Below are 21969 nucleotides of genomic sequence, written 5' to 3' on the forward strand. Positions count from 1 at the left end.
TTCGTATTTGTTTATACATTTACCCTATTATATCAATTAATATCCTAGAAGTAAAGATTGTTCATAGCAGAGTAAAACAGAAATTTTGCTAGATCTCATAATACAAGATAACTCTAGGTATTTGTAGGTAATGGCCAGGAGTTTAGACTGTATTAAATTTGAATTTCAGAAAATTATGCCCAAAGAAATGATATGATCTTGTTCAAAGTCAGAAAACTCAGTGACTCTGAAATTTGTTCTTTGGAGTAGATCCATATGGTCAGTTAATACAATTTAATGCTTATCTGTTTGGTGTTCTGGAAAGCAAACTTGGTTTTTCTGCAAAGAAAAAACCAAATTCCAAAGAGTCACATAGGTTTTTATTTTCATTACACGTTGACATGTTGCTCCATTTTCTATCTTTTCGTGGACATACACATTTTGCATGACGACATGGTCACAGAAAGTGATAGTTTCCCTGAAAGAATGATTCCACCTCCAAGGGAAAAATTCAACTCAGAAAAAAAGGAAATGGTCAAAACATATAGCAGAAAATACCACTTTCATAGCAAAATTCTTAGTTACTAAAAAAAAAAAGAAAAAGAAAGAAAAAAATCCTATTAGTTACACAATGATAAGATTAGTTTAGGAGAAGTATCATGTAATTGCAGAAAACATTACGAGCCATTTTTCATGAGTTTCCTTGTTAACAGGTCTTGGATGGATGATTTTACTACTCAGATGCTGAATTGCAAGTCTCAGCAACTGAAACCCAACAGAAAAAAACTCCTGGAGAATGGAGCACATTAATCAAGTAAAACTGCAGATTAAATCATGTTTTTGGTGGGAAAAAACATCTTTTATTTAAAAACTGTTTTATCAAACTTTCAAAAATTGATAATTTAAGAATCCAGGGCTAGACTCAGTGGCTCATGCCTGTAATCCCAGAACTTTGGGAGGCCGAGGCAGGCAGATCACCTGAGGTTGAGTTTGAGACCAGCCTGGCCAACATAGTGAAACCCGGTCTCTATTAAAAATACCAAAATTAGCCAGGTGTGGTGGTGGGCGCCTGTAATCCCAGCTACTTGGGAGGCTGAAGCAGGAGAATTGCTTGAAGCTGGGAGGCAGAGATTACAGTGAGCCGAGACTGCACCACCGGACTTCAGCCTGGTCAACAAGAGTGAAACTCCATCTCACAAAACAAAAACAAAAACAAAAAAAGAAAACAAAACAAAAAAAGAATCCAAAAGTATTTAAGGATCATTATTTAAATAATAAATTTGATGTGTAAAACTGTAGATCTAAAATGGCAGTGCTTTGCAAATTGAAATATTCTGATGTATTCTTTAGAGCTTGCAAGTTCTATGAGAACTTCTTTACTTAGTTTTTTCTTATTTTACTGAATTAAAAAATGTACACATTCCTTATGCCAGATCACCTAAGATTGCTATATAGACTCAGGGTTTCTATTTGTGTTACTGTTGCGTCAGTGCTGAGAGATCATCAAAGAAGTTAATATTTAACTCCTAATAGCCTAGGACCAAACTCATGTCAAAATATTTGTCTTAAGGTAAAAAAATTGAGATGAGTTCCTTTTGCCAGTATAATGATAGAACTTTTCTTTTGCAACAAGAATATGCAACAGAAGAACTGTTTAATTGACTCAGACTTTAATTCCTCATTTAAAAATTTAGACTTTGGTCTGACACCATAAAAATGAATTTGGGAACTTACTGTTATGGAGTAATGAAGAAAATTTAGGAGTGACTTAGTACATAAATAAATAAACTATTTGTGGTATGTGAAGGCCAAATGATATCATGGAGATGGTTTTATCATAACTGGTTAGAGAGAAGTGGTGGGACTTTGGGGCCTTCCCTTGTCACAGAGAAGTGCAGACATGCTGAACTGAAAAGAGCCCTACCCGAAGCAGGAGGCAGGATACTCATGCAGGCTACGAGGAAATGTCAGTTGGGGATCTTGCCTTTATATGTGTAACAAGGCATTTTAGAAAAGTGCAACAGCAATAAATGCAAAAGTAAATACAAGAATTTTTTTTTAATTTAGTGATTTTTTTACATTATTATATTTTGGGATTCACTACTGAATTTTATTGATAATGGACCGATGGAAAAATAAGTTAATTATCAAACTTTTCTCTTTTGAAAGTGATTGTACAACACTGAAGTTTGAGGAAAACTGATATAGGGAAATTCAGTTTAATTTAGATTCACTCTTGAACAAACTGTAAAAGTTGCTTGAAATATACAAATAAGCAAACCTAGATTTCTTCCCTCCCTCCCTTCCTTCCTTCTTCTTTCTTCTTTCTTCTCCCTTCTTCTTTTCTCTCTCTCTTTCTATTTGCCCCTCCACTTTCTTTTTCTCCTTCCCATAGCCTCTTATGAAAGTTGAGAAGGGCACAATAACAATCCCTTTTTAAATTCTGGATAATACAGATGCTTATTTAGCAAGCTAAGAAAATTTCTAACACAAAAGTAAAATACATTTTATTTTATTTTATTTTATTTTTTTGAGACGGAGTCTCGCTCTGTCACCCAGGCTGGAGTGCAGTGGCCGGATCTCAGCTCACTGCAAGCTCCGTCTCCCGGGTTCACGCCATTCTCCTGCCTCAGCCTCCCGAGTAGCTGGGACTACAGGCGCCCGCCATCTCGCCCGGCTAGTTTTTTGTATTTTAGTAGAGACGGGGTTTCACCGTGTTAGCCAGGATGGTCTCGATCTCCTGACCTCGTGATCCGCCCGTCTCAGCCTCCCAAAGTGCTGGGATTACAGGCTTGAGCCACCGCGCCCGGCCTATTTTTTCTTATATGTTCTAATTTAAAGGATCAAGAATGGTATGAGTTTCAGGACATTTGGGCCACCTTATTTTTTCACCGACTTAGATCTTAGTTATGTGAAGACACAGTAAGTTGATATGTAATTACAATTCATTATGCTTCAAAGATCCAGGTGTTCCTGCAATAACTTCCACTGGAAGACTTCACTCTTTAAAGAGCTAAATTTAGCTCGATGAATAATGTTTGAGAATACACTGTGTACAGGACACTGTACTAGAACCCTGGGATAACAACATAAACCAGAGGTTTTTTCAGCCACTGAGCAACTTAAAATCTGATATGGAGGCTACATGTATTTTCCATTAAAATTTCAAAAAACATATTTGTGTGTTTAATGTGATGCTACTATTGTTTTAGCACTTAAAAATCTTTTCAGTCTTTTTTACTAGAGTTCAGAGCTTATGAGAGATACATTTCTATTTTACTAGTTTCACAGCATGAGGGAAGTGGCATCATTATCACATATGATATTTTTTGTAAGATGAAAATATCCTCAGACTGGGACTCCTGGATAAAGTGAAAGTAAAATAAGTAAAAAGTAAAACTGTGATGAAAGAGGTATGAATTCAACACAAACTTATTAGCTAGTGTTGAATGACAAATGATAACAGCGTTATGTCCTTTCCAGGGCTGGTGGCAGGAGGTAGGAAAGTGTGGAGCCCAGGTGAGAGCATCAAAGGTCCAGGCAACCATGGGTGGTGAGAGTCACTCAAGAGGTTCTCCTGAAACTTCTTTCATCTCTGCATTAAAAATAAATAAGCAAATCCAAATGGCACAGAAGTAAAAAAAAAAAAAAAAAAAAAAAAAAAATTAAAAGAACAAAGACTATAAATGAAACGTTAAAATAATATGGCCTTTAATTATTTTACTTTGATTTTTAAAAAGGATGCTCAATATTCATGGAAAGAGGAGTATATAACTCGCTTTTAACACATGGTATTGTAAAACGGTTATTTCAGAGGCATAAACCCAAACCAAACCAAAAAACTACCTTCCTGCTACTTTTACTTACGCATGTGATAGAATGTGAAGAAGGGCAAGGACATTTGCAGAGTGAAAGTAATGGGCCTACCATACCATATGCTCTTTTTTCTTTCCCTTCCTTCTTTCCTTCCTTCCTTTTTCCTTCTAGTCTGTCTTTCTTTTTCTTTCTTTCTTTCTTTCTTTCTTTCTTTCTTTCTTTCTTTCTTTCTTTCTTTCTTTCTTTCTTTCTTTCTTTCTTTCTTTCTTTCTTTTCTTCCTTTCTTTTTCTTCTTTTTTTTCCTTTTTTTTTTTGACACAGTCTCCCTATGTCACCCAGGCTGGAGTGCAGTGGTGAAATTATGGCAATCTTGAACTCTTGCCTCAGCCTCCTGAGTAGCTAGGACTACAGGCATGCACCACCGTGCCCAGTTATTTTTTTTTTTTTTTTTGTAGAGGAGGGGTCTCATTATGTTGCCCAAGCTGGTCTTGAAGTCCTTGACTCCAGTGATCTTCCTTCCTCAGGCTCCTGAAATGCTTGGAGTATAGGTGTGAGCCACCACACCCGGCCCTGTATAATTTTTAGAGTTGAATTTGTAAAGTGTGTCTTGATGGATACTAGCGTCATGGGAAAAAAAATCTGGGTTCAAATAAGTTTGGAAAACTTTGGACTCAAGAAAGCTAAGCAGACTTGTTTTCTGCAGGACTTCTTTGAGACTTTAACATGCGGCTGTGCAGTGTAATTCCCACAGTGTAGTTCTCCAAGAGTTGACCATGATGTGCAGCATCCCAGAAATGCTTTTGGAAGAGCTCACAGGGAAATTGGGTCCTTGGGACACAGTTTTAGAAAATCGTATGTTAGTATTGAGCATATGAGAAATGCAATTATTGTTCTTTATTTTGAAAGAAATGAGTGTATCTCCTATGGGTTCATCATGGAGCTGAGCACTTGACACGTGTTGCCTCATTGTATCCTAATCTCTGTAATGTAAGTGACATTATTCTCTCCCTGCCACATCCCTCTCTACTCTCCCTTTCCCAACTTGTAGATTAGGAACCTGAGGATCTGAGAGTTTAGATATATTGTCCTAGTAAACTGGTAAGATTTAGTGTTGCATTAAAAGTATTCATAGTTTCTTAAAAGTTTGAATATTGGAAAAACTTGAATTGCAATTGAAGACAAGGTGAATAAGAAATGGATTTAATCACATACTAGGGTCATCGCTTAATTCAAGGAACACCGCTGTGTGAGACTTTGGTAGCGCAGTGAAGATGTGACCCCTTCTTAAGAACTTAAAGTGTGGTAGGAAAGGCAAACCAGACCCTTAAACAACTCATTTCAATGAAATATGGTAACTGATTAAGAAAAGCACACAAATCTCTTTGCATTAGGTCATGATATTCTCTCTCCTTGAAGTCTACAGTGAACCAGAGTCCTCATTCCCACCCTTCACACACCATGAGCATCAAGACTGAATTCCAATGCATGTTCCCCATGAAACATTTTTGGGGCACCCCGGTCTCCTTCCTTGTTTAGAATTAATTGCCCTCTACACCATGCTTCCATGGCACTTTCCTTTTCCTCCATCAAAACTCTCATTTTCAAAGTCTTGAATTCCATTATAATTTGTGGTCTATCTGTTTTATCTTCCTCCCAAATTGGGAGTCTCTTTGGAGATGACATTGTCTTAGATGTTCTTATATCCACCACTTATAGTGCTTTGCTGAAATACAGCGGGTCCTCATTACATGTTTTTGTTTGGTAGGTTGCATCTTTGTTTTTGAAATAAAATAAACTTTTTTTAAAGTAAATTTTAACATTGTTTTTAAATCATTAATAATCTGAACTGTAGCATCATTAAAATGCTTTTAGGCAAAAAAGGGTAAATGTTCTTCCAGGACTTTTATTTATTTATTTAATCTTCCATCGTTTCATCATTAAGTTACAGCATTCACGGAGAAGTCAGAAGGAGTGAGGCATAAACTATCTAGATCATTAGGAAACCCATAAACGTCTTCTCATGAACTAATAATCTAGTTAGTTTCCCAGGCGATTTTAGCAATTATGGAGATAAAATGGAATATTAGAAGGAAGTTCCCTATAAGTGGTTAGTACCCAGTTTTTTAGAGATCTTTAGTTATAGAAAGTCCCAGGACCATCTAAGTCAAGCCTGAGGAAAATAGGATTATTTTAGTCAGCCATAATTACATCAGCAGGAATATAAGTATTTACTTTTGTCAAATTTTGTCCAGACTTTGTAAGATATTTAAATATATAAAAGACCATCATTATCTGTTTATGATTTGAAATTAGTTGGTTAATTAATAGAAAGGAGTTGAAGTAGAGTCACAGCCATACTACGTATAATTCTTGAACATTTAGGATGGATGGAAAGCCTAATTATTTGTTCTTAAATGATCAGTTTTTGAAGTTTAAATCTATTATAATCTCACATGTTTTAGTCTTTAAAAAGTAGTTGACAAACAACTAAATAAACTATCTCAGGGTAGTTATAGCAATAAATACATACAATTAGATATATAATCAAATATATTATATAAAAATATATAATCAGTCCCTTTAAAAAAAAATAGGGATTGGAAAGGTTTATTAAACCTGTAACCATTTTGGATTTACTTAAGCCAAATTTTAAATCCAGATATTCTCTGAGAGAATGATTTAAAGCAGGGATAAGCAGTTTTTCTGTGAAGAGTCAGATATTAGATACAGGCTTTGTAGACCACATAGTCTCTAGAGCAGCTATTTAACTCTGCCATTGTAGCACAAAGACAACCAGAAATTATAAGTAAATGAATAGACTTGGCTGTATTTAAAAACAACAGCAACAACAACAAAACCTTTACAAAAGCAGGCAGGGAACCTGATTTACAACACTGATACTGCTATACATCAATATCACCTGTGGGAAATGACAGAAAGTAGGAGTGGACATCTGTTGTTTTATATGCCCAAAACAACAGTTACCTTCTAGGAAATGCTCACTCCACAGTCACACTATGATGCTGGAGTTTGAACATTTTCTTTCTCCTGATTAAGGGGAGTCTTCCTTTCATTAGGCCTAACCTGCCAAGAGTTGTATTTCTGTTTGTTGCTCTCAGGAGGTACTACCAGTACTAGTGAGAAGCTACCACTGAGTTATAGATGAGGCTGCAAGCGATCAGGGGCACAGTGGTCATCCTTTTAGCTTACTTGGCTTGACTCAGCTGAACACTCCAAGTGTTCGCCTCAGGCCTTCGAATGAAGCTTCCTGAAGTTGTACAATGCATTGAGGCGGATGAGTCTCTCAAATGGAGGTGATTGTCAATGTGCAATCATGTCTCCCCATGTTGCCGCCTTCAAAGGGCTATTCGGATAACATCACCTTTAGGGAGACATTTGGTGTGCTTTGCCTATGTACAGACCAGAGGCTGTGAACTGGGCTTGAACATATCTCCACATTGTACTAAAACATACATCAGCTTGGCCATTCTCCAAGAGTTGGAAACATCCCCATTCCTCCGGGAGGCTTTTGTAAAGAAGAATATTTTTTTTTCTCATAATAGTCATTGGTTCCCTTTCACAATTCTGAGCAGCATAGTCTTTGGAAAAAGTTCAGCAGAAATGAATGGGAGACACCCCAAATGGGCCTGTGTCTTCTTGTCACTTGGATCATTGTCTGCTCTTGACTGCTGTGAGACTCTTTCCCATCCTCTCTCCTGCAGCTGGTATATTGCTGGTGTATTTCTGTTTAAAATGAAGCATTGAGCAACTTGAATCTCTTCCTAATTTCAAAGGAATGCTGTCGCTTGGTTATGGGGACTGGGTGGGTCCCGAATAAGATATTATTGGTCAACATTTGCTGACTTCTAAGTGCATACAGCTCAGCATGTTGCACATTTATTGAAACAGCTCTGCAGCTTGTGAAGCTGCAATTAAGTTCATGCTGATTATTTCACTGGGCGCTCCCACTGAAAACAAAACTCTGGGCTGATGGAACAGAAACGTGCGACTAATGTACATCCAACATGAGGATAACTAAAGACGAGTCAAAAATAAAAGCTGGCAAGAGCTCTAATTATTTGTAGGTTCTACTGTATAGTTATTTAAACATGCTGTATTTAATGAGATCTGTCAGTCATAATTGGTTTAGTGGTTAAACAAAAGAAATGACATCTCTACTTCATCGAACCTGAATATGATTGCACCACATCATAACAAATGATGATTTATTAAGGAATTACCAAGTGTAAATATGAAGGTGTGCTATTTTATTTAATCCTTACAATAATCCTCCTAGGTCAACACTGACTCCATTTTGTGATGAGGAAAACAGATTTAGAGAGGTCCAATAATAAGCCTACGGTTACACTGGTTGTGAGGGAGTCAGCACCAAAATCCAGGTCAGTCTGATTCCAAAGCCTACTGTAGGCCGTAAGACAATCTATGGAGGCACCAGAAATAATGCCTATTGCCTGAGAAGAATAGAAGTATCACTAATTTACTGACCTTTTCTAATGGGGACCATCTAAGACCAAGGTTACCCTATACTGGTGTCGTGAAGTTTGCATAAATACATTTGCTGAATACATTTGTAAACATACAATACACAGCTTATCTGAGAACCCTAAATTTATGTTTTATCATCTACAGTAATAAATGTAAAAAGCTCTCCTCAGTAAATTCTCTCTCCTTTCCTTGCTCCTCCCTGAGGACACTTGGCCATGTCTGGAGACACTTTTAGTTGTTACAAGTGGGTGGGGGCTGCTACTGGCATCTCATGTGTGGAGGCCAGGATGCTGTTAAACATCTGGCAACATACAGAACAGCCCTTTCCCAGTAACACATTTGCTCGCTAAAATGTCAATAGTGCCAAGTTTAAGCAACTCTATTCTAGAATGATCTGGGAATTCATGGCAAAACAGTGGAAAGATGAAGAACTGGACCAAGCAGAACTATACATCTCACATCTACAGAGAACACGATCTTATCTCTAGCAGCAATCACACATCACCCCCTTTAACACATGTTTCCAGCAGAACTGGTTTGTCATGAAAATATTGTTAAAAAGGTAAACTGAAAGTAAAGTGGAGTTCCAACCTTTCAGAGAAGAGAACATTGGCAGCCATGTTCTCTCTTTCTTATTCTATGTTCTGGAACTGCTGTTAGCAGCTATGTTCTCTCTCTCTCTCTCTTTCCCTGAACATTTCTTTTCCAAAAAATGGCAACTTTCAAACTATGTCTCTTCTTTCGAAACACAGCATATGCTTGTTTAAACGCTCCATGTGGCCAGAGCTCCAAACATAGGGCTTTTCACATTTGTTTCTCATCATTTTTGACAATTAGCCTCCTTTATTTCAATAAACATCTCACTCTTAAAGAGTAGTTCTTAAGTGCCATTTATCTTTTCCTGGGTGGAGTAAAGATTTCCCATGAATAAGCATTTCACTTTATTTTTTTTCCCAAAATGTTTTTCCAAGCGTTTAGCTCTGTGAACAAACCTACAAGGCAGACAAAAAAGGATGTTGTGAGAGTTGAACGTCTAATTCTTTAGTTTCCACATTAAGGAAAGCCCCCTGCCTCTGAGAACGGTCATGACTTAACACTGAGGATACAGTTTAGCGTCAATACAGGCAAATAACATTCTTGTTGGGCAATTATCCAGAACACAGAATATTTTAACATATCTTTATGAATACTTGATTTTGGTAACCTTTCACTGTATTAACAATTTCAGAACTGGAAGAAAGAATAAGAGAAAGTTGAAATAATTGCAAGTTTTATTGGAAACAAACATTGGCTGGTATACTGTTTCTTGTAGGGACCAATCAATTAAATCAAATAACATCATCATTTCTAAAGTCGGGACAAGTACGGAAACATATGATTATTTAACTGAGTTATAAATATCATGTTTTGGGTCACCTGGACATGGAAATTATGGAATCACATGAAGGTTATGGAATTATCAACTTAGGGGACTCCTGCTTTGGTGTTTGAGATACTGCTTATAAAACAGAAGAAAATTGGTTTACCAAGAGATATTAAAAATACTCAAGGCCCACAGGTATAAGATCAAGCAATAGTCTTCCTACTTCAGTCTACCTTCATCAAACCCAGACAAAACAATGAAATCCACTCTTTCTACTTCCTAATTCTTCACTGTCCCCATCACAGAAGCATCTTTTGTGTTTATATTCCTTGCCCTCCCCCCAAAAGAGAAAGTCTTCAATTCAAGACATAATGTTACCTTGACCTTATTATGAATGGGTACACAGAGCAAAATTTGCCTACAGCGGGCCCCTGAGTTGGCCCTGACACTATTCAGTGAGTGAAATGCTTTTAAGTTTCTTAGCTTGGAAGGCCATTGGTTTAGACTGGACAATAATCTTTTTTCTACCCCATTGACCTGGCTGGGAAACAGGTTTTCTACGTTTGTGTTGCTTTCCCCCACTAAATCAAACAGTGTGTGTGTGTGTGTGTATAAATGTATAATCAATTATTATAAAATGTGTAATCAATTATATGACATGTAGCTAAACACAGACAAGAAGTATAATATGTATCAAGGCTGAACTTACATATTCTCCAATACACTTCTCACTTTAAAACTCATTAACTTTCCCGGTCTACTTTATAAAGTTTCATTCTTTTCCTGTTCATCTGCAATCAAAAGGAGGAGACTGAAGCAGAAATCTAATCCTTTTACCTCTATTACACTGTGAATTTTACAAAGAGGTATTTTATAGTCTGGGTTTCTTGGGGTGTGATTTTATCGGTTTGTACAGCAGCTGCTCCTCCCAGGAGAAATTAAGTCTTCAGACTTCTGGTTGGCAAAGTCTTTGAGTCCTCTGCTGTGCTCCGCTTGGGGGAGGGAATTGTCTCAGGCTGATCCACAGTGACTTCTGTCACTGAGCAGTGCACTACTGTTCCAGGAGAAACTTGCCAGTTGGCAGCCAGACATGAGTGGTTTGGACAATTAGCAGACTTCTGTTCAGCACTTGGTCTTACTGACTATTGTAACTGCAGAGCAAGCACGTTACCTGGGTGAGGTAGAAATTCAGGCATGTGAAGCAACTGTCCAGGATCCAATGACAACATCATGGTGGGCCGGGGGCAGTGATTTAGTCCTCTGGTCCGATCTCCTTAAGTCCTCCTTAAATACACAAAAAATTTAAGTCAAAACAAACAGTGGGCTGACTATGCTTACAAATTCAAAACAAATATGTGTCCCCTACCAGATTTTTGCCTATAAGCCCTTCTTACATGGGAGTGTGGAAATTGCCTATGCCAATGGTCTAGGAGGGAATATTCCTCAGAATAAAAAATAAATTGCGGTTGGCTTTCAACTTGTTAACTGATATTTTTCTGGTAACACAGAGGCTTCTCATATTGTCTGGTTCCTGAACAAAACAATTCACAAAAGTGAAAAATCTACAGAAGTTTTACAGACTCTGGGATTTTAAGAAGTTGAGCAAATATTTGTCTGGATATATCTTGGATAACCAGAAAGGGCATTTAGGATTAAAATAAATTATTAATAGATGGTTGGTAAGTATGTAGAAAAAGAAGTGATGTTTAGAAATTGCGTGGATTCACTGAAAACAAATCCCACCAGGAAAACATAATTTCCTATTTAAATAAAATGTGTAAAGTGATAGATTAAAATGCTACAGGTACGGTGTTTTGTTTTAGTAGGACATTTGATAGAGTTTCAGTTAAGGGGGCTGCTGTATGACCAAACAGTCACTGAACTTAGAAAAGCCACCAACTCTCCCACTTACCCATTCTAAATGCATTGATAAGTCATGTGGCTTTTCTGAAACTAAGTTTTGTTTTTACTATGAAACAGACATATTACTTATGTATTTTCAACCTTATTCCAAAATTAGTGAATGCTTGACAGCAATGTTACACACTGAGGCCAGGATGAAACTCCAGTTAGATGGACTCACAGTGAAATAAAGAACGAGGCTCAAGGACTAGTGGCCAATGGATCAATGTCTACTTTAAGTGCAGGTTTTAGTGGATTTCCTATGCAACTCTAAATTTTATGCTGTTTAACATATTATTGATATATTTTGTAAAGATGTACCAGTGATAATTTTTAAAACTGTACAAAAATATGAGAGGACAACTTCCAAATATAGAATCAAATTATCAAGTATTTTATAGCTATAAAGCTAGACTTACAACACAATGTCAGTTTCATGACACATAGTCACATGGCTCTATCTTTAAATTACAAAATACCAGTAACATTATAACAGGACGGAAGCTGACAATAGCAGTTCAAACGAAAAAGAACTGAAGAATTTAACCAAATATAAGCCAAGTGGAAGAAAAATTCAGATGATTTTAGGAACTCTTCTTCCTCCACTTGTGCAAATATTCCACTTACTTCAATTAAACAAACTGTCATTGAATTTTATCATTCTTTGCCTTTGAGATACTCCCATCTAACTAGGAGTAACTACACTCTTAGGTGAGCTGTGCTGTGATAAAGGTGTATAAGAGGGAATGTTGGAGCTGAGAACAGGACACAACAAACAGGACTTTTACTCCGGTGTGTATACGTGTATGTGTGAGTGTGCTGGTATAGGTCAGTGCAAGCTACTGAGGCAAGGCTATTCAGGGTTGGGTCCTGAGAAACTAACTGGAGTTATTCGGCTGAACCACATGAGAAAGGGCATGAGAAAGAGAGAGAGAGAGAAGGAGAGATAGAAAGTCATGGCATGAGAGTGCATGACATGTGTTAGGAGTATTGAAAAGTTTTGTATGGCCAAAGTATACATTTGTGTGTATGTCTGGGCTAGGTTATGAAAAACTCTTAATATAATAAACTGTTTGAACTCCATCTTTCAGGTGATGGAAAAAATATCACAGATTTTAAATTGGGGACATCATCAGGTTTGTGTTTGAGAAAAACAACTGTAAGGGCTCTGTGCTACAATGACTGAAGTTGGAAACAGGGGAATCTGCTAAGAAATAGGTTAGTCTGGAGTCTTTGGTTGTAATCTAAAATGATCTATTTTGAGCATTGTGGAGAATTGATTGGCTCCTATATCCAAGAACAGAAGTAAAACTGGTCTTAATGACTTTGTAAGAAGCCGTGCCATTTGGAGTTTCTTTTCCATTTCTTATTTCTATTTCTTTTTATGTTAGCTTCCTTTTCTGATGCAACATTCTTTATTAGGCAAAATCTGTGATTATAGGCAGCTGTTTAGCCAGAGTTGAAACAATTTCCTCTAAAGGCTCTGTTGGCAAGCCTTGGGCTGTATTTCAATCCATAAACAAATCACAAGGTCAAGGGATGGGACATTTTGATAGGCTTGGGGCTCACCTGCCTTTTCAATACCATTTCCAACTTCTTTTTTATTTATTTTTTTATTTGAGACGGAGTCTCGCTCTGTCACCCAGGCTGGAGTGCAGTGGCGCGATCTTGGCTCACTGCAACCTCCTCCTCCAGGTTCAAGCCATTCTCCTGCCTCAGCCTCCCGACTAGCTGGGACTACAGGCACCCGCCACCACACCTGGCTAATTTCTTGTATTTTTAGTAAAGACGGGATTTCACCGTGTTAGCCAGGATGGTCTCAATCTCCTGACCCTGTGATCCACCCGCCTTGGCCTCCCAAAGTGCTGGGATTACAGGCGTGAGTCACTGAGTCCGGCCCCAACTTCTTAATTGACAACAAAACCCTGAGTTCATGTAGAGCTGTTGGGAACTAAACTTCATGCAATTGATCATGATTAATTTTAGCTAAGCATTACAATCTGGTTCTTTATTTTCCCAGTTTTTTTACTTTTTACTTTTTATTTTTTTGGAAGTGGAGCTATCCTCGAAACCCACTTACTTCCAATGAGATTCTAAGGAAAGTGTGTTGCAGAAGTTTCTAAGACACCATTTTCTCTCTTGATAGAGGTAGTTGGATTTGGTTGCAGGCCCTCTTTCCCCCTTCTCCTTTTCTTCTTTCCATTAGAACAGATATAATATCTTGAGATGTAGAAACCAACTAGTACCATGAGTTAATACACATGTGGGAAATTCCAAAGGAATTGCAAAGACATAGTCCCTAATTTTTTGAGCCACTATAGCCAATGTGAACAAATACCTCAGTCTTGTTACATGACAAAACCTCTTTTTTGCTTAAGTTATTGTTAGACAGTTTTTGATTGTTTTTAGGTAAATATCTTTCTAGGGTTATAATACTTCTAGCCAAAATAATATGGTCATGGAGATGAAGCCACGCACGAAATTGGCAACTACTATTCAGAGCATATGTCCAATAGGATGGGGGAGAAGAATCGGCTTCCTTCGAAGAAGAAAGTGCGTGTAGCACAGAGGCAGTCATGGTAGGAATCACTGTAAATGGAGCAGAATCCCAATGTGAATTTATTGTAGACATCTTTGGAAGAATCACTGCCTTAGTTCAGGAACTTTAAAAAGGGATGGTGGCAATGGGACTAGAGAGGGAAGAGAGTGTATGAGAGTCATAATAGAGGAAAAACTCAAAGGGACTTCATTCACTTTAAGTTTACTGTGACTTAGTGCTAAAGAACACCCTTAAGTAGAGAACAATAATGGCTAAAACCTATAAACAGGTGAAATTTTGGTCAGCAGTGATAGAAGTATAGAATCAATCTAAAGGAAATCTAAAGGACTAGCTATTTACTTATCTATCTTTTTCTATTATCATCATCATCATTTACCATCTAGCTTACTAGTTAATAATCTATTCTTTCTTCAAACGTTGCTTTTAACAAGATACAAATAATTAACAAAAAAGTGTACGTAATAATTAGATAAAGGAAAAAGGACTGTGCACAAAGCATGCCTGGTATGAAGTTCGGTATACCTGCTTGGGTGGTCCACTGGACTGCTGGTGCAGTCGTTAAATTAGGAATGAAGAAAAGGGGTTCCTTTTAATGCTAGCAGATAACTAGGAATTGAATCCCTTATAATGTTCACAGTATGTCTCTGCTATAAATGCAAACCAGATACCTACAAGAAGCACAACTATTTCTGATGTGCAACCAGAGAGGTTTCTCCTAGGATCCTCAGAAAGGCTATCATGCAAATATACTTACAGTCAATCTGGGGACAGGTTTTATAGAAGTATTTCTCATAATATCCTTCAGTATTGGATGATGGTATAATATCAAGTAAAATTCAGTGTAAGCTTTCCTCTGGGTTTAGAGCCAGGTAAATTAATAGTCCTGCTCTACTCCATTATAGTCAGGTATGTCTGGGATGCTATGTTCATTTCTGGGAACTTAATTTTATAGAGGACAATAGCCAATTGTGCAGCAGTCTGTACAGACTATATTCTTAATAGATGCTTGCTGAACAAATACATGATTAAATAAATGCATGAATGGTTGCAGAAACCAGACATATCTTATGGCACAAGAGAGATCTCTTGTTCCTTTCAAATAGCTTATAGTCTAGTTATGGAGACAAAGTACAAAACTCACAGGAAACAGGAACATGTACAAATAAAAATAAGAAAATGTACAACAATGAAATCAATATCTTATGGTGGTAACACATTGTTTGGTAAATTCTATCCATCTCTCTATCTCTCTATCTCTCTATCTATCTATCTATCTATCTATCTATCTATCTATCTATCTATCTATACAATAAGTTTTAGAAATAAATGTTTGCTACATAAATTTGTGAAAAATGTAAAACATAACAGTATTTATTTTGATATTTCATTATAGTATATGATAGAAGAGGAAACAACAGGAAAACCAAATGGGAAAAGCAGAATAGGCAGAGATGAAGCTAGACCTAAAGTCTCCAAATGTATGAAAAATTACAGATTATGTAGGTCATTAATAAATGAGTAAAACATAAAGCAAGCTTCCAGCATTTGTGAAGAATGACTCTTGGAAACAGATAGCATGCAAATGTGGTATGAGTTTATGTATGTATCTGATCCTGAGCCAGGAACAGATTCCAAGCATAGCCACAGAGTTGGTTGCACATGTGAATGTCCTGGAAAATCCAGCCCTAATTCTATTGCCCCAAGTTGCTCAGCCTCTGAATAAAATCTTCTTGGAAACATAAATATTCAGAATACTGCAGAAATCAGAGCAATTTATAGGATTGTTTTTCTAGAGATAAATGTTTTAATCATTGTAGCATATCAGATAAGTATTCCACAAGAATTGTTCACCATATTCTAAGTAAAATTTTAATAGTATTAAGAATCATTTACCTTTCTTTTAAAGCATTTTAATAGTTTCCACCTTACTCAAACCCACAGTTTATTTTACAGGGAAAGAAAACAGAAAGAAAATGAAAAGAGCCAGCCATTAAGGGAGTTAAACTGAAGAGTCCAGCCACAAAATTCCAAGTATTTTAATGGCTATTTTTGGTTTTCCTTGGGTTTTGAAGAAAATTTTGCTACCTTTGCAATTTGAAATCAGATTAGATTGAAGATTCTATTATGTTTAGAATCAGAGATTCACAAAGCCTTTAGGTGAGAGGAAGCTTTGGAAATCCCACCCCTAAGAAATCTGTTTCACCGACTAGCTGCCAGGCCCTTATCCAATCTCCAGCCAAGCCCTTCCAGTGGTAAGTACCTCATTACTGCACAAGTTAGTCCACCCCACTGTTGAATGTATCTGATGGCAAAAAAAGTTCCTCTTTAAAAAAATCCAAGTGCTGTTCCTCTTTTCAGCCTGTGAATATTTGTACAATTGTATTTCCATTAAAACTCAAATTATGATGGCTTTGAGTCCCTACGAACCCTTGTGAGAAAGTCTCTCTTTAGATCATTTCTCAGGTACTTTCCATCCTGCCCAGAGTGCTGTTTTACACATGCTTCCCTATGGATGTCACCCAGATCTTCACCCTGGCCCTCTTGTCAATCTGCCGTGATACTGGCGGGAACTCTGAGGGTTCTCATAAGACGGCTGCTCTGCCAGGCACAGCTGGCTGTGACTTAGAGCCACACTTTGGAGCTTCTGAGCTTCCTTTTGCTTCCATTGTTAGCAAAGAACAAAATCTTCACGACATTCTCCATAGCAGAGGCTGTAACTTTCATTGAGATTTGTCAAAGGCTTGGGATCTTTTGCTATTAGATATGGTTTCCCTTGAAGCCTGCAGGCCATGGGATTGTCACATAGTAACCCCCTCTGTAACCCCAAGCTTTTTCCATGCGGCAGGGTCAATTTACTCTCACTAAACAGTGTCCTTCACTCACCTAATTGCTAGGGAAAAAAAAACATTACCCTTCACACCAATCTCAGGCCTGCATAGCTCTATCCACAAACCTGCCTTCTTCTAGATAATTATCCTGTGAGATCCAAGAACAATTATGGTACATTTGCAGTAGCTCAGCATTAGCAATTATTTCCTATAGTATAGGTTGTTCAGTTTCAGATAATGTTAAGTAAAGGTCATTCTATTAGGAAAGGTTCTTGTTGCAACTAACAGAAGACAACTGTGGCAAACTTAAACAGGAAAGAAATTTGTGTAGAAGGAAATTAGATGTAGAGGCTGCCTGGCACAGCCACCGCTGGACACTTATGCCAGTCATTACTGCCGGACTGTATGTTTCCTTTGCTGCCAAACCGTAAATGAAGGTTCGAAGTTTGCATGACAACGAATGTATATTTTTGCTGTCTTATACAGAAGCCACTAGCGTGTGGTTACTGAGCACTTGAAATATGGCTAGTGCGTCTGAAGAAAATAATTTCTAATTTTATTTAGTATTAATTTAAATGAATTTAAATAGCCTTATGTGATTATTAATTATAATATGAGGCAACTCATCTCTAATCTATCAAGCTTTTTGTTTTGGAATTGTCAGTCAAAATTTTTCCAAGAGCCGCTTTTCCAGGTGTAAAAAGTGCCACCTATACTTACATTTCTTGTCTCCTAGATCTCTATATTTGGCCTGTGGGAGAGATAACAGCATAGAGGTCATTGGTTCAGTATACAGCATCCTCTCCAAAAGCATTACCCACCAACCATTGGACTAACATGGCTTTAATAGGCCTTTCCTTTGTTTGACAAGGCCAGAAGCCCCTGAATGATGGGGTCATTATAAGATCCATGGGTCCTTCCATGTCCATAGGGATTCAGTTGAGTTTTATGACACTGAAGCCAGACTTTCTAGGTCAGCATTTTGGCTCTGCCACTTGCTTAAGGTTCAGTGACCTTAAGTAAGTCATTCATGCCTCAGTGTTCTCATGTGTAACAAGGTTATGATGAAAGTGTCTAACTCAAAATGTAGACAAATTTATGTAAAGCACAGAAGAACATCTGGCATGTAGTAAGCTCTCAGTGAATATTGGCTTTTAATGTCATCACTGCCACTGGCACCCAGATGATTTTGCAGTACGAGATCCAATGCATACTCATCAGTTTTCCTGTGAAAACAGGAGTAGGTATGTCTACCAAACTACTATGAGTGTTAATATAGACTTTAAAAGTTAAAGATGCCAAAAGGCATTGTTAACTCCAATGACCTGACTCTAAGAAAGACAGCTGTTACCTTATTAGAGAGTTGAGAATCTGTTTAAAAATTTTACCTTCTAGAAATAAGTAATAAGTTGTTTGCTGATAAAACTTCTACTTCATATGTAAAATAAGAAAAAACTTGGAAGTCTTCAGATTTAGGGTAGAGAGTGGAAACACACACAATGATGGAAACAGTGCCAATGATAGTAATTTGTGCTGACTCTAAAAAGTACATTAGTGGCTTCAAAAATTATTCCTGTCATTATACTGATGGTTTCTATTTTTTATAAAAACAGAAACCAAAATGCAGAAAAGAACTTCAGCACTCAGATGAATACATGGAACACTACAGCAATGAAAGAAACTATGTTCGTCATGCATTGAGACGTGTTTTTATTCTTGAACTTTACTTGGACCTCACTGTGGGCCTTCAGCAGCCAGCATGTAGCACTATACAGTCCTGTCTTCTGTTTTAGACAAGTTTCTTTTTCCCCTTTGCAAAAAAAAAGTAAAGAAAATATACAATAACAATAACACTAATCCCTCAACAATAATTTCTTTTCTAAAAAGAGTTTGAGAAGAAAAATAAAAGGATCTTGCTGTACATTTTTTGTATCTACATTGAATTATCTAGTCTTCATAATTTTCCATCTGGTTTTAAAAACAAACATAACGGATTTTAGTTCTCTATCGTGTTATAAGCAACAAGTGAAAGAGTTATGACTTATCCACAGGAAAAAAAAAAAAAGCAACAACCTGGAGAACTCACGTCATATGAGATCAATAATGTTGCCCTCATGCATATGTGTATATAAATTTTGCAAGTCTTTTACGCAGATGTTTCTCAAATGCCACTAGCTCATAGAAAAGAACAAATCCTCTAGTTTTCTAGTAACCAAAATCAATAAGACGTGGAATCTTCATCAGTCAAGAGCCAAGTACTTTGAAGTTTGCATACATGTGTTTAAATCTAAACACGTGTATTGCATAGCATTACTACCAAATTGGATATATTAAGGTTTACAACTTCATTGATGCAACTAAACAGTTTTATGCAATTTTTAGGATGATAGAAAGCTAGTGAAAAAAAGTGATGTCTAAACCGAGCCTTTACTTTTTTTGTTATGAATTCCCTAAAATAATATGATATTTTATATATATTTTAAAATAGGATGTGTGTCTTGAGTTGACTTTCTGATAGTAAAGATGAGTTTTCCTCAACACATGTGCCTGAAGGGTCCACGAATGATAGCACACATTTGTGAGACAGCTGGGCAAGGTAAGAGGGATGTATATTTATAAAGGCGGTATGTTCAAATCAGGATGAACCTACAAGTTCACACTGGAAGCATATTTTACCCAACCATGTGGATAAATCTGAATCTGAAATACTTATATTTACTTGGTAAAATTCTACCAATTCACCCAGAATTCTTTGCTTTGATGTGGTAACTACTAGAATCAACAAGAAGTGCTATAGGTAGAGGTCAATTTGTCCTTGTCCAAGAAGACAGTCAAAGGACATAGTGGTAAAGAAACTAAGGAGCCCTCATTTCTCTATCTTCTTATGCTGAACTGCAACTTGATCTCTTCCCATTTCACTCTGTATTAGAGACATCATGTTGTTTATGTCATTAGGATATCTTTCAAAGACAATGGGCAGTGAGGTGAGACCACAGCAACCAGTGTTTCTTCTTCCTATCCATTTCTTCAGATGTAAACCCTAAACACAAACCTTCTAAAGAAATCTCATGTTAACTTGCCCTTTCAATTTACTTACAAATCTCTGCTTCTTCCTTCCTCGATCCTGTTATTCACAAACACTTCAAGAGCTAGAACAGTCTCTTGTTACTGACGGAAGAGATTGACATGCCATTCAAATGAGTTACTATTCACTGATAAATGAGCGATGATGCTGAGTTGCACGATGAACTCAGCAATCAGTGAAGGTTACTGGGCTCATTTCCTTTTGTTTTGGAAATAATAAGAATACATTATCAAGGAGAATTATATAAACATATAGTCTATTAAAACTCCAGGGACCTGGTAGAGATCCAACCAACAGAGAATTTTCTGAATAAACCATAATCTTGGGGCCCGAGAGGACCAAGTCCAAGCTTTCAAAATCACACAATCAGACTCTCTTTTAAAGAGATGCTCATGTAATGTTTTAACAATTATTTGGGGAGTAAAAGTTTTAGCTGGTTATGTGGCTATTTTCTTTGTAACACTACCAATGGATTGTTTACCTAAATGTCTTATTGACTAATTCTTTTTTTTTCATATCTGAAGATTTAGAGATGCATACAAACACCAACACATGCCATGCATGCAATTTGGTGTGGTATCAATGTCACATTTGAGTGTGAATAGCTAATTTTGGCAATCATTTTGCAATTTGATCATGACTGATTTCTTAGGATTTTTCTTTTTTCTTTTTTGACAAGATCTCACTTTGCCACCAAGGCTGGAGTGCAGTGGCACAATCTCGGCTCACTGGAACCTCAACTTCCTGGGCTCAAGTGATCCTCTCACCTCAGTCCCCCAAGTAGCTGGGTCTATAGGCCTGCACCACCACTCTCAGCTAATTTTTTGTATTATTTTGGAGAGAGAGGGTTTTACCATGTTGCTCAGGCTAGTCTTGAACTTCTGAGCTCAAACGATCCACCCACCTCGGCCTCCCAAAGTGCTAGGATTACAAGCCTGAGCAACTGCGCAGGCTGCATACAGATTTTTTATTTTTAACACAGGCATTTAATCTCCAGTTTAACCATCACCTATTCTTGGGTAGGAATGAACCCCAGTGTAGCCCTTCAAAACAGAATTCTAAGTATCTTTGATATTCCTATTCCAAAAATATCCTCCTATTCTAAAGGAAAATATGGTCGAAATATTAAATCTATTCTTTAGAAGGTCACCTGAAGTTTACTCTTCATTTACCTTCTCCTCCCATGAAAACCCCCGGTGCTCACTGCCCCATGCTGAGGACCTTTAGACAAAAGCATGGTGGTGAATCAAACTTGCAGTTCAAACCCTGAAAGAGACTTTATTAAAATGGACAACAGATGTGAACAAAGAAAAGAAATAGATCAAAGATGTGAACTCCATTCATGAGGATATTTGCAAATACAAAGCGTGCAGATTTTTGTTATTTTTAACTTTCATCAATACAACCTTCTGGGTGGAAGAGGAAATAACACTGAAAAATAAAAAAGGAGGGAGTGTGCAATTATGGAACAGAAAGTCTTGTACCTGTGGAGTGGAATGGATTTAAAAGAAGACAACTCCGTATACATTTGAGCATCTTACTTATGTAGATACTGGTGGGGATGCTGATGGTACAGGGAGGAAAACATACCATGATCTCCACCTTCAGAAGCCCAGGGTTTAGGGGAGAAATCCAAATTACAAAATAACCATAATAAATGCCAAATGCAAAAATTCAGAGATACAAATTTTTTGTTATATATGTTGATATACTTTTCAAGAAATATGAATTGTTTTCATAATTAAATAATAAACTGAGCAAACTGTAGCTGTTGCATAAGAATTGAAACAATTTGGAAACAAAACAAGTAATTGTTGATTTTTATGATTTACTGTATCCTTGTGCTGGAGAATCTAAACGAAGTAGTTCTGTAGAAGCAGCAGCGGAAGCCACAGATAGTAAATTTGGAGCCTGTGATTTTCAGTACTTT

This window comes from Piliocolobus tephrosceles, chromosome 5, assembly GCF_002776525.5.
Source record: "Piliocolobus tephrosceles isolate RC106 chromosome 5, ASM277652v3, whole genome shotgun sequence".
Classification (NCBI taxonomy): domain Eukaryota; kingdom Metazoa; phylum Chordata; class Mammalia; order Primates; family Cercopithecidae; genus Piliocolobus; species Piliocolobus tephrosceles.